At 46.8% G+C, this 12,886-nt stretch overlaps 1 long non-coding RNA gene across 1 annotated transcript; it reads right to left on the reverse strand.

The window, feature by feature from the left end:
* Positions 1-1,218: 1,218 nt before the first annotated feature.
* LOC120868863 lies at positions 1,219-4,818 on the reverse strand. The gene is made up of 2 exons (XR_005722329.1): positions 4,604-4,818; positions 1,219-1,460 (listed from the first exon to the last, which is right to left on the reverse strand). It is a non-coding gene; the product is annotated as an uncharacterized LOC120868863 (long non-coding RNA).
* Between the last annotated feature and the right edge of the window lie 8,068 nt (positions 4,819-12,886).

Below are 12,886 nucleotides of genomic sequence, written 5' to 3' on the forward strand. Positions count from 1 at the left end.
CTGGCAACACCAGTCAGCTGACAGTTCCTGGCAGGAACCACGGGGCCTTTGCACATGCTGTTCCCCTGCCAGGAACACTTGTGGGATCTTTCCTGCTAGTGTGGCTTGGGTCCCTTTGTTGACACCACAGTAACAATCCTGTCCACAGCTTCTCCTTTGCAGCCCTGGGCACAGTTTGCAGTATACACTGACCTCGTGATGGCTTAACACCCTTCTCCTCCACTGCCCTGGGGGCTGCCTCAGGGTTCATCCAATACATATTTATTAGATGAGTGAGTAGAAGGATGGGGGGATGGAGTCCTGGACAGGAAGGAAAGGAGGAAGGAAGGAAGAGACAGAGGGGGGAAGAAGGTTGGGGAAAGAAGAGAGTACACAAAGACCCAGAAGCTGGAGACATCACAGCATCATAAGAGAAATGAAGCCTGCACCAGCTGGTAGGTTTGGAACTAGGACTCAAACCCCAGTCCGTCTGACTTTCCTTACTGAGTCTCTCTGCCTTTCATCGTGATCCTAGGTTCAGAGTAATCACTTTTTAAAAAATTGATGCACGCTTCCCAACAGAAAAGGAGCCAGTGACCCTTCTCTGAGCCTTTGATGCCTCATCTGGGGAAACTGGGACCACACTTAGAAAACAGAATGAGAGATTGCAGATCTTTCTCTCCCCCAAAATCACACGACCCAGGCACAGCTGGCAAATGGCCCAGCTTGGAGAGCTGGCAGGGCTCGGCCACTCAGCAGACGTGTCCTCCTGGACGCACTTCAAGGACAACAGGGCAAACCCTCATGGTGGAAGGGGCCGTTCCCAGGCGCCCGGGCCTCCTGCCCCCGCAGGCCCGCTCGGGGCAGGGTCAGTTGGTGTGGCAGCCGGCTGTGTGGATCTGGGACACAGACCTGTCTCCAGAGTGAGGCCGGGTGAGAGTTTAATGGTGAGAAGGCGGTGGCCTGACTGAGGCTGTTGGCTCCGTTCTGCCCCAGCTCTTCCGTGCCAGTAAATGGACCCTGTGCTCATGCAGATGAAGGCATTACCGCTAATATTATGTGCGCAATGCGAAAGCGCTCAGGCGGCCAGGCCGGGAGCTGCCATTACCGCAAGACCTTTCACTGGAAAATTTTTCTTGGGGCAATTAAATCTTCAGCTGTCTCCTCACAGGGAGTGCCAACTTGCATTTTAATTATCCTTAGAAGAGAGAAGTAGGGGAAAGGACACAAGGCAAAGAATTAAAAAATAACAATCTGCTTTATAAACATGGCCATCATCCCACAGCTGTGCATCTATTCAGAAGGTCCTCCCCCATCAACCTTTCGGGCTCCAGGCTTCCTGTGTCGTGGGGAGGGCCCCTTTCTGGGGACCAGGGGGCGGCGATGGGAGAGCTTGGTTGGGCCCAGGATGCAGGGTCCTCCATCTGGGGATCGGTGATGTGGCAGCACCACTCAGGGTCTCGTTTCTCCTTCACCACATTCTATGAGGTGGAAATTATTAACCTCATTTCCCAGAAGAGGAAGCCGAGACAGAGGAAATCACTGGCAATAGCATGAGTTACAACAGTAAAGAGGAACAAGCTACCGATACACACAACAACAGGGACAAAAACACGTTGAGAAAAAGGAACCCGGGGCTACTGCACGTGGTATAAGGTTCCATTTGTATAAAGTTCCAGAACCATCAAACTGAGCTATGGAGACAGAGAGCAGACCAGTGGGCCGGGGGAGAGGAGGGGCTTGACTGCAGGGCAGAGAGAACATCTGTGGAGGTGGGACTGTCCTTTGATTGAGGTGGTGCTTCCATGGGTGTATATATCTATCAATCAGAACTCATCTCACCATATTCTTAAGATGAGTGCATTTTATTGTTTGTAAGTTACCCCTTAATAAAGTTGATTTGATGATAATAATAAAAGAATACGAGTTAATATTTATCTAGACCTTACTCTGTGCCTGGCCACCTTGTAAGCACTTGTGCTGAGCCATTTATCCTTCATGCCAATCTGTGACGAAGGCACTGCAAGGGCCCTATTTCCCAGAGGAGGAAACTGAGGCATGGAGTAGTTCAGAAACATTCCTAAGTTGACATGGCTAGTAAGAAGCAGAGCCTGGGTTCAAACCCGGGCAGACTGACTCCAGAGACTTTCAGCCTTGAAAGCAAAGTTCAAAGTTACCCAACTAGTCCCAGAAGCAGAATTAAATTCCAAGGCCTTCTAACATGATGAAACTGGCAGAAGGGGCAATCCATTCATTTAAGGAGTATTTACTCAGCATTTACTGTGGACACACAGAGAGCAACCGACAAGATGCCAGACCTTTGGGGGAAGGGGAGGAGACAACGGGGTATCAGCAAATATCCCAAAAATAGATGTGAATTTGAGGCTTTAAGGGAGAGGTGCAGGAACCCAAATGCGCAATCCACACTGGGAGCCGCCCAGAACACTCCCTCACCCACGTGTGCGGAGGCCGTGCTGCCGGCAGGCACCAAAGGCCTGGGCCGCCTGCTCCTGATTTGACTTCCTTTTCAAGCTGTGTGTTCTGTTGAAGCAGGACAAGTTTTAGAGTCTCATCTTTCAAGAAAGATGCGGCAAAGGCCCTTTGAAATCGCCTGCCCTGCTCTTAGCACCTTGTGCCCAGAGCTCAGCTATGTCAAGAATGATCGCTGTGCGTGGTCCCCCGGCTGGGCCGCCCAGGGAGTCGCATTCCAGCACAGCAACAGATGGAAGCCCTGGGACCCCACAGGACAATGACCTTGAACCAAACACCCAAGCCCTGGGGAGACCCTGTGTGGCACTGGCTCCAAAAAATGGAACAAGGCTCCCAGGCTGCCAAGGTCCAGTCTGCTTCCCCAGACATTCAGTCTTTGCAGGTGGCTACCACGCATCGAGGGCCTGTGCTGTGCACTCTGCCTACGTTGTCCAACTCGTTATTCTCAGTGGCTCTGGACTGCCAGCCTGGGTTCCCCGGCGAGCACAGAGAAAGGAGCGGACTTGCCTGAGATCACACAGTGATCACTCTACACCCATTTAGTGAATATATTTTTGGAAGTCAGACTCTGGATCCATTCTGTGGCTCTCAACTTTCCAGCTGTGTGACTTAGGGCAGGTTTCTTAACCTCTCTGTGCCAGTTTCCCCCTCTTTTAGAAAGGTGCCTAAAACTGTTACTACCCCAAAGTTTCTGTGAAGATCAAATGAGATAAGACAATTAATATAAAACTGGTTACAACTGGGCCTGAATGATCATTAAGCCTTCAAAACCTGGGAGCTACTCTTACTGTATAAAATATGTTAAAAAAAAAAAAAAGTCTGTGCAATAGACTTGCCGACCCAGGGGCTGAACCCACATCTCCTGCATTGCAAGCAGATTCTTTACTGTCTGAACCACCAGGATGCCCTTCTATTTTTATACATTTGTTCATTTATTCATCCACTTGCCAAACATGCATATAGTGGCAGTTTCTAGGCACCAGGTGAGAGCACACAACACATTAAGTCCTTGCTCTCAGTTCTGGTGGAAGAGACAGTTAACAAGCATACAAATAACAGATTATTTCATCTTATGCTGAGTGCTATGAAGAAAGCAAGATGGGACAAAGTGATGGAGAGACCCTGGATTGGGGGGGGGGGTGGAATAACAGTGCTCTAACTCCCTAAAGGATATGGCATTTATAATGCCACCAGCAGAAGAAGAAAGAAAAAGGTAAGGTAAGAACCTAGGCTCAAATATTCCAGGCAGAGGAAACAGCAAGAGCCAAGACAGTGAGACTGGACTGAACTCAGTGTGGTTTGGCTGGAGAAAGTGAGCATTTTGAAATGATGGTGGAAAGGGAGGCTGGGCCCCAGGACGTGAGCCCTGTAGGCCTGGTGGTAGCCAGGATTTTATCCTGAGGGAAATAGGAAGCCAGTGGAGCAGAGGAGCAGCCTGCTGTAATATGCATTTATACAAACCACTCTGGCTGCTGGAAAGGAATGAGGCGGAGAGACCCTAAAACGAAGGAGGAAGGTCACAGATTCCCTGATGATGGAGACTTGGGTAGTTTTTTGCTTTCCCTACTTCCAAACAATTTTGCACAGAACGTCATTGTACAGAAACTCCTAGATGTGGGATGGCTGGATTTAACACATGGACACTTGTTATCATATCCAGACTACCACGTCGCCCTCCATTTCACTCCTTTCGGACACAGGAGCCCCAGGTTCCAATGAAGCTAACTTTCTCTACCTGTTTTGCTTCTGGAAACACGTCCCCCTACCTCTCCAGCCCTGGCACAAACCCACCAGTCTCAGGTGCAGTTATATTTCTTGTTGCGATCTGGAATTACAAGTTGCTAAGAAGAAAACCTCAGAATCAGGCTAAGTGGCTAAAAAGACTGCCCAGGGGGCAGAGAGAGGACCAATTTACCTCTATTTTTTCAACCACAGAGAATTTCCCAGCTTTTTTTTTCTGCTCAGCTGTGAAAATGAGGCACAGCACCAAGATGGCTGTGGAAGCAGGCCCTGAATTACAAATGATGAAGGGCCAGTTGGAAAACCGTTCTCCCCACCACTCTCTGGGCACCAAGAATGAAAACAGCTGCTATTCTCAGAGCCCTCTGCCCCACCCTGCTTCCCTGGCTCACACCTCATTGCATCCCCTGGACACACCACCTGCCGGCCGGACTCCTGGCTTCTGTTCCATGCCGGCTCTGCTGCCAAACTTCTCCTTCTCATAAGCGGCCTTTATAAAGAAAGTGCCATCTTCTTACAAGCAGTCACAGCATCTTCAGCAGTGTTGAAGCGTAATTTTACTCTCTTCTCATCACTTAGGGCTTATCTGCGTGGTTTATTTGGGGGACGGGGAAGGGCTGCTAGGATCTCAAATATTCATAACTAGTATGCATGCAGTGTCTGATTTTACCCTTGGCATTTGGAGATGCTTTTGAAGGTGGTTTATGTTATCTTTCCAAGGCTGATATAGTGAGTTAATTAAGAGAGGATTTTGGAAGCAGAATGTTTCTTAATATTTTAAGACACGTGATTGCTTTTTTCCATAGTGAAATAGATGGATAGCAAACTCTTTGACACAAAAGGTCATTATTATTCACTAACTAATTAGAAGGAAAGTTATGACCAACCTAGATAGCATATTCAAAAGCAGAGACATTACTTTGCCAACAAAGGTCCGTCTAGTCAAGGCTATGGTTTTTCCAGTAGTCATGTATGGATGTGAGAGTTGGACTGTGAAGAAGGCTGAGTGCCGAAGAATTGACGCTTTTGAGCTGTGGTGTTGGAGAAAACTCTTGAGAGTCCCTTGGACTACAAGGAGATCCAGCCAGTCCATTCTAAAGGAGATCAGCCCTGGGTATTCTTTGGAAGGAATGATGCTAAAGCCGAAACTCCAGTACTTTGGCCACCTTATGCGACGAGTTGACTCATTGGAAAAGACTCTGAAGCTGGGAGGGATTGGGGTCAGAAGATAAGGGGACGACAGAGTATGAGATGGCTGGATGGCATCACGGACTCAATGGACGTGAGTTTGAGTGAACTCCAGGAGTTGGTGATGGACAGGGAGGCCTGGCGTGCTGCGATTCATGGGGTCGCAAAGAGTCGGACACAACTGAGCAACTGAACTGAACTGAACTGAACTAATTAGAAGGTGTCAGCTGTGAGACTGGTCCCCTTGTCTCACTTTATCTTTTCAGCAGCTCTATAAGGGATGTAAGAGTTTGGTATACATTTTACAGGTGAGGAAACTGAGGCATCAAGAAGTTAACTTACCCAAGATTACAGAGCTAGTCAAGGGCAGAGCTGAATGCAAATCCAGGACTCCCTTCCTTTGTAATCTTGATTTCCGCTGGCCCTGGGGCCTTGAACTGTGGAATGCTAGCAAAGCTGAACCTTCGTGTCCCAGAATTTACCTCCTGTGTGGTTCTGGTTTGACACTGGCCACATTCCACATTCTGTTCAAGGTTTCTAAGGTACAGGTGAAGAGGCCACCATCATATGATGCTGAAACTCATAGCGCCGTGCAGAGTGGCCGCCCTGCATGTTGTTGCTGACCTGCTGCTCATCTTTAGGTGTAGGGGGGTCGGGGGCAGACCCTGCAGCTCCCACCAGACCTCCCTGAGTAGCTGGAGGCCCATGGTGCTTGGGTAGCCCTGAGGGCAAGAGCACTGGGTTCCCCTACAAATCACTGCGGCATCAAGGTTGGGGATGGGGGCAAACAGGCTCCTGTCTGTCCTTGCTCTCCTCTCCACTGCGCTTCTCTCTGACTGCTGGTCCATACAAACCTCAGTTCACGCTGGATGCAGAGGTGGCAGCCTGCCGAGATGCCATGCCATCTCCCCTCCTATATGAGGGCACAGTCCTAGGATGGTTCACTCCCCTGACCACTTGTAAAGGCTCTTCTTCTCTGATGAGATCCTGACTGAGGCACAGGGGGCTGAATTTTATTTGGAAAGTGGCTTGCTCCCCCTCCCCCTTTAATTTGACAAATTTAGCAAATAAAAATATAGGATGCCCAATTAAATTTGAATACCTTTTTTAGTGTGTAAGTATTTATAGCTCATGCAATCCTGGGAATATGTTTTTATGAAACTCATATTTGTTGTTTATCTGAAATTTGAATTTAACTGGGCATGGGTATCCTGTATCTTCATTCAATAATAGATGCCCCTCCAGGGAGACCCACATAACTGAGCCTCTTTCACTTGCCAGACACGACAAGAAGAACATGCAGCATATTCTTCATCTGTGAAGAAATCAGTCAGCACTCAATCAGCATGCGAGAGCCTGGAGGATGGAGTAGGTCGAGGGCAGGCTGAGGTTGGTACTGGCAGGGCTCAGGTTCCCCCTCTTAGGCTACAGTGTGAAGCTGGGAAGACCCCATGGAACCTCAAGTGTACACATTGATAATCACCACCTACAGAATAAAGTCCTGGCTCCTTAATGGTACATCCAAGGGCCTGGCCTGTCCCCTCACCTCACTCCTGTCCAATTCATGCAACCACCTAGGACCTGATATTCGCCAAAGATGATCTCTGCTCACCTGGTTTTACCTCTACTCTCCTAGCCTGAAACGCCTCTCCCTCCCTCGAATGCCATTTAAACTCCCATTGGCCTCTGCGGTCTCCTCCCGGAAGCTCTCCTGACTGCAGGCAGAGGTGCTGGCCTTCACTTCTCTGTTCCTTCCAGCTTCTTTCATACCTTGATTACACTGCAGCCGCCACGTGTGCATGATATATTTAATAAGTTCGTAAGACAAAAGAAAAGAGAAAGACAAATCATTAAATAAGGCACCAGTGGCCCAGTGGACATACATATGTCCTGAGTGGATGGGAGATGCAGATGGGTAGCTGCTCTCTGGGGTTCAGTTCCCCAGGCCTCTCATCCTACCACCATCTGAGGATTGGCTTAGACTTTAAAGATAAGTGTGTTCTGTTTCTTTCTAAACCAGCAGTGTATAATGAGAAATCAGGCAGACCAGACTTGCCTAAATGTAGACTCCAACTCCGCCATTTACTAACCTTGAGCAAGTTGCTGACCCTCCGAGCCTCAGGCTCCTCATTTATAATATGGGTGTAAGAAGAGCACCAACTTCATAACGTTGTTGAGAGAATGAAATGAGCTTACAATATGTGGCATGCTCACCACTTCATCTTACACCTGGCCCGTGAGCTCTGGGGAAGGAAAAGCAACTTCTCTGAGGCTGTGGGAAACCCTGACTGCACCGGGACCCATTGGAAGATGATGGACCTACAGGGGGATGACATGGCGGCTCCAAGCTGGGGTCTCCTAAGGATGTGCCAAGAGTCATGCTGATGATGCTTGCTCTTACTTTCCAAACTGACTCCACTTTCTAGCACGCTCAAGAGGAGTATGACCGGAAGATAGTCCTGGGCTAGAATCCCCATTCGGCCGTTTCTAAGTGTGTGACCTTGAGCAAGCCATGTCAGCCTTGCTCATTTCACCTGTCAATAAATGCTGATGACCTGTAGACAAAGAAAACAGACTTGCAGACACAGGGATGGGAAGGAGAGGGTGGGATGAACTGAGGGGAAAGCATGGAAACGTATACATGACCATCTGTAAAATAGATAGCCAGTGGGAATTTTCTCTGTGACCCAGGGAGCTCAATCCAGTGCTCTTTGACAGCCTAGAGGGGGAGATAGGAGGGGGATTCGGAGAGGAGGGGACATAAGTATGCCTGTGGCTGATTCATGTTGATGGATGGCAGAGGCCAAAGCAATACTGTAAAGCAATTATCCTCCAATTAAAAAAAAGAAAGAAAGAAAAATAAATAAATGCTGACGCCCACTTTGCAGAGCCATGAGGAGTCAACACCTGGGCTAATACATTAAGTGCTTGGCCACTTTGCTATTTCACTATGAGCAGTAAACGGCTGTTGCCACCCAGGGCTGCATTATCAGGTTACATATGGTTTCTTACCTCTCCCCCACCACCCTTCCTGACCAACTGGGAAGCCTTAGGGATGAGCTCTAGCTCCAGTCAGCCCAGCTTTCCAAGGTCAAGTCTGCACTCAGAATCAAGGAAGCATCTACACACGTGGAAGGAAAGAGGGAAGGAAGGAAAAAGGATCGACTCCTTTCTCCTTCAGCCCCAGGCTTGTCTGACAAGGCTCTGATCAGACGAATGGATCAACAGCCCTTGTTCATTCTCATATCACTTTCTGGAATCACAACTTAGGTTTGTAGCTGTCTAATTTATTATTATATGGTGCAGTGCAGGGTAATTATACGCTGTGGCATAATTTGTTATAACTTGGGCTGAGGCCTATAACTGTATAATTTATTATTATACAGTACAGTGCTGAATAATACGAAGAGTATATAATTTATTTCAGGCTTACGAGCCTAACCTGTAATCCAAATGCAGCACGCAGCCTCTGTGGATGAGTTAATGTTTCTACGGAAACCTCAACTTGGAGATTTCTTCATTTCTAACTGCTTTCCTTGGCTTCTTAGAACTACTCCTGGCCATGAGCTGCCAAGTTCCTGGAACTCTCTGTCTTGAGTCAGGCTGAAATCTCACTGGGCCAGCCTGAGTGGAACAGACACATCAGGTCTAGAGAAGGAGGCCCAGGGCTGTCTCTCTGCCCAGTGAACATGGGGAGGCCACAGCTTGCCCAGGAGGGTGCCAGCAGCAGGCACAGCTGCTGCTGCTGCTGCTAAGTCACTTCAGTCATGTCCGACTCTGTGCGACCCCATAGACGGCAGCCCACCAGGCTCCTCTGTCCCTGGGATTCTCCAGGCAAGAATACTGGAGTGGGTTGCCATTTCCTTCTCCAATGCACGCATGCATGCTAAGTCGCTTCAGTCATGTCCGACTCTGTGCGACCCCATAGATGGCAGCCCACCAGGCTCCTCTGTCCATGGGATTCTCTGGGCAAGAATACTGGAGTGGGTTGCCATTTCCTTCTCCAAGCAGGCACAGAACCATGGTCAAAGCCCAGTTTCCTGGATCCCCAGTAGGACCCTTGGTCTTGCGATTCCTCCATATATTTAGTCTTTGTCTGTTGTCAGCTCTGGGAATACACCATTGACCCAGAAAAGGCTTCCCCTCATGGAGCTTGCACTCTGGGAGTTGAGGGCTTACATTTCAAAGTTTCTCAAAGTGTGGTTGGTCCCTGGACCTGCATCATCTGGGAGCTGGACGGAAATCCAGAACCTCAGCCACCTAGACCTGCTGAATCAGATTCTGTGTTTTAACAAGAAGCCTTGCTGATTCATACATGATCAAAAAGCACTGCTTAAGTTTCTACATGATTTAGGAAAACCATTTCCTTCCTCCTACCCTGCAAATATGTACCCACTCACTGAGCTTTAAAGGAGGGTTCCTTCTCCCTGGGGACATTTCTTCTTTTTTTTAAGAATGCTTTTTTTTTTTTTCCTGTTCATAAATGTTCATTGTGAAACTTTTGAAAGTAACAAACTAACAACAACATAAAAAAACTCCAAGAAAATAAAAATCACCCAGAATGCCATCACCCAGAGATGATGTTGTTGATACTTTAGTGACTAATTCATTGAACACTTTTTATCCACCCACATACATTTTTTAAATCTAAACTGCAAGAAAAAGTGGAATAGAGTAGATCCTAGTAGGCTTGTTCAAACATACATCACTGGGCCTCACCCCCAGAACTTCTGATCGGATGGCCTAGGAATTAGCATTTCTAACAAGTTCCAAGTGATACTGAGCTCCTGGCCCAAGGACCACATTTTAAGAATTGACTGTGGGATCTGGTGTCAGGGGTTGAATTCCTTCACCAGCCTCCTGCCTGCAGGGAAGTCAATCGGTCTTCCCATGCTTCAGCTTCTACAAGCCACAAGGACAGCACCTGCCTCAGAAGATTACTATAAGAACCAAATGGGTTAATTAATTAAGTAAAGCATGTGGGAAGAATTAATTATGATGGATATGCATATACTTCCATAATTGAGTTTTCTTAACTCGGGAATTGTTCATAAACATTTTTCAAGTCATTCTTCTTCTGCATATTTGTGTTTAAAGGCTGTGGCGTTGTCTTTTGAATGGATACATTTATCAAGTCCCCAGTTTTCAACTAATATAAACAGAGCTGCAATGAGCATTCTCCTGGATAAATCATGGTGCACCTGTCCGATTATCACCTTAGGATAGAATGTTCTAGTTGTGAAATTGCTGAGTCAATGGGATGAACATATTTAAGGCTTTTGATAAGCTTTGCTAAATGGCTTTCCAGAAAAATAGTACTGATTTATAATGTCATCAGCAGCATATGAGAGCACCTTCTCCTTGTACTTTCATCAATGCCTGTGTTGTTTTCTTAATTATGCTAATATTTTGTTTGCTAATTTGAATTTTTTGATGACTACTGAAGTTGAATAGCCCCTTTGGAATATCCTAAGACTTAAAATTTTTTTTTAATCCCTCAAAGATCTTGTTTACATGACGTCAACCACCTCTTTTCCTCTCTAATGAACCGACTCCATCTTGGTATCACTCCATGCTCCTCACCCCTCTGGTAGCAGAGGCCTCATCTCACTGTTAACAGCTGCCTGATTTAAATCCCACCTGAGCTGCTGGTAACATACCTCCCACTTAATAGACAGGTGAGGACTAGAGAAGGCATGAAACATGAAGAATGCAAACAAAAGGAGAAAAGTCATTCACTCCACAAAAATTTTCTCCTCTTTGACCATAGTCAGGTTCTCTGCTACATATGAAGAGATGTGGATGAAAAGACAGGAGTTTCAAAGTCAGAGGGGGAAGGGAAGAAGCACGCAGGAAAGACACAGAAAACACCCTAAAACACAACAGTGCAAATAGGGACAAAATGGCAAGAAATGGCACTGGCTTTGAAGTCAGAGAGGAACTGGGTTCAAATGCTGTTTTGCCAACTTCTCACTTTGGGTAGGTTGTCTAACCTCTCTGAGTCTCAATTTCTGCACCTGTAAAATATGAAGACTATTTTGAGGCTTAAACTAGTTAGAATAACAAGTTAAAAAAAATCTAGAAATATGTAGGTTATGAGTCTCAAAATGGCTACCCAAGGGCAAAATATAGCCTGTGAAATGTCCTGTTTCATTCATGCAGTGTTTTTTTTTTTTTTTAAAAAAAAATACAGAGGTTCTCCATCCTAGTTGCCCAGTAGAAACATCTGGATCTATATTGATTCCTTGAGAAGAGATCTGAGCTCATTCATTGACTTTCTTTCTGGCTAAGAAGGAGTTGTAAGTGGAGTTTGTCCTCTCACTTGAAACCAAAAACTGGGCAAAATATATGGAACAACAGTTTCCAACGCCTCAGACATCAGACAAAGAAGGCAGTGATCCTAGAGAAAGAGAAAACAAAAGAGAGGAGCCCCCAGCCTCATATCTGGAGGGGGCTTTCAGACCACCGTGCAGGAGCAGGAATCTAGGGGGAGCCCCATGGTCTCCTTGCGGATGCAGCTGGGAGGCCAAGGTGGCTGCGTTCACAGGGCAGAGTGTCACTGAGGAGAGAGCAGTACAGAAAGGGAGAGGGACTGAGAGGAAAGAAAGAGCAAGAGCCGAGCTTGGATATCTACAGATGAGCCCGCAAGCCTTCTGAGTACCAAGGAACACGTCTGCATTAGCCAGGGTTTTCCAGAGAATCAGAAACAATAGGATACATGTAGAGAGAAATACAATTGACCCTTGAACAACTCAGGTTCAAACTGCCTGCATGCTAAGTTGTTTCAGTCATGTTTGACTCTTTACAACCATATGGACCATAGCCTGCCGGGCTCCTCTGTCCATGGGATTCTCTAGGCAAGAACACTGCAGTGGGTTGCCGTGCCTTCCACCAGGGGTTGAACTTCCTGGGTCTACTTACACACAGATTTTTGACTGTGCAGGGAGTTTGCACCAAAGGTCAACCATACACACAAAGATGTGCATGTAAGATTTAACTTCTATGCAGAGTACATCATGCGAAATGCAGGGCTGGATGAAGCACACGCCCAAATCAAGATTGCCTGGAAAAATGTTAAAAACCTCATATATGGAAATGACACCATCCTTATGGCAGAAAGCAAAGAGGAACTAAAAAGCCTCTTGATGAAGGTGAAAGAGGAGAGTGAAAAAGCTGGCTTAAAACTCAACATTCAAAAAATAAAAATTATGGCATCTGGTCCCATCACGTCATGGCAAATACATGGGGAAACAATGGAAACAGTGTCAGAGTTTATTTTCTTGGGCTCCAAAATCACTGCAGACAGTGACTGCAGCCATGAAATTAAAAGATACTTGCTCCTTGGAAAAAACGTTATGACCAACCTAGACAGCATATTAAAAAGCAGAGACGTTATTCTGCCAGCATCTAGTCAAAGCTATGGTTTTTCCAGTAGACATGAATGGATGTGAGAGTTGGACCATAAAGAGGGCTGAGCACTGAAGAATTG

This window comes from Oryx dammah, unplaced genomic scaffold (genome assembly GCF_014754425.2).
Source record: "Oryx dammah isolate SB20612 unplaced genomic scaffold, SCBI_Odam_1.1 HiC_scaffold_10, whole genome shotgun sequence".
NCBI classification, from domain to species: domain Eukaryota; kingdom Metazoa; phylum Chordata; class Mammalia; order Artiodactyla; family Bovidae; genus Oryx; species Oryx dammah.